The following is a 993-nucleotide window of genomic DNA, read 5'->3' on the forward strand; positions in this document are numbered from 1 at the left end:
CAAGAATATGTTGTCTAAAGTAACAGGCATGCCCTCTTTTGTTTGATTTGCTTTAGCAACGGCATCCTGTATCAAGGTTCCTGAACCAAAATGCAAATTGCCTTAAGCATTACCAGGTAATCATCATGACTCTGGATCTGAAGGAGGTTAGCCAAAGCCATCACAACAACTTCAAATCAGGATTATTTACATCCAGAGTGATCAATGGCTCTGCATTTTTAGTTGCATTGTCAGCATTTTTTGCATTATCAGGTACTAGGTCCTTGTATTTTTCAGCATTATCTCCATATTCAAGTCTAAGAGCGAAACCAAAAAAGCCAGTCAATGGCTTCTTATTGATCTTGAATCTTGAAAGGACAGTTAACATCTCTGAGATACTTTTCAAAGAACTTGGGCTTGTCACTGCTTTGAATGTTTGTTAAATTACCTCTGTCTTCAGTGTTGTAGTATATTATTTTCTGGTCTTCAAGCCAAACAATAAAGTTTCGAAATTCTGTTTCATCTTTGCAGTTGAAGTTGGCCAGGTTATGGTAGTCGAGAGCCATCAGCTTGTGTGGGAACATGGTCCCAGTGGCCCAGCTCCGCCCCCAGGCCTCGGCCAGGAGTCTGCATAGTTTCTAATGTGGTTTTATGTTATAAAGATGTGCTTTGGCCAGATCCATCAGAGAGATTGCTATCCATGACAGCTATAACCTTACAAAAATGTGTTATTTAAATAATAAGACTTGAAAGTTGAAATGGCTCCTTGATCCATGGGCTTCAGAATTGATGTTGTGTTAGCAGGCATAAAAACAACATTTTCATCAGAGCTCTAGGTACATTGTCAATGAGCTGTAATATTTTGAAAGGAATATTTTTTTACTGGGCAGTAGGTCTAAACACTGGGCTTAAAAATATTCAGTAAACCATACTGTAAACAGATGTGCTGTCATCCAGGCTTTGTTGTTGCATTTATAGAGCACAGGAAGAGTAGACCTAGCATAATTCTGAAGA

At 38.8% G+C, this 993-nt stretch overlaps 1 pseudogene; it reads right to left on the bottom strand.

Annotated features, from left to right (window-relative positions):
• Positions 1 to 9: 9 nt before the first annotated feature.
• LOC103254043 lies at positions 10 to 563 on the bottom strand (annotated as a pseudogene).
• Between the last annotated feature and the right edge of the window lie 430 nt (positions 564 to 993).

The sequence above is a fragment of the Carlito syrichta genome, unplaced genomic scaffold, assembly GCF_000164805.1.
Source record: "Carlito syrichta isolate Samal-C Ts95f unplaced genomic scaffold, Tarsius_syrichta-2.0.1 Scaffold266455, whole genome shotgun sequence".
Lineage (NCBI taxonomy): Eukaryota > Metazoa > Chordata > Mammalia > Primates > Tarsiidae > Carlito > Carlito syrichta.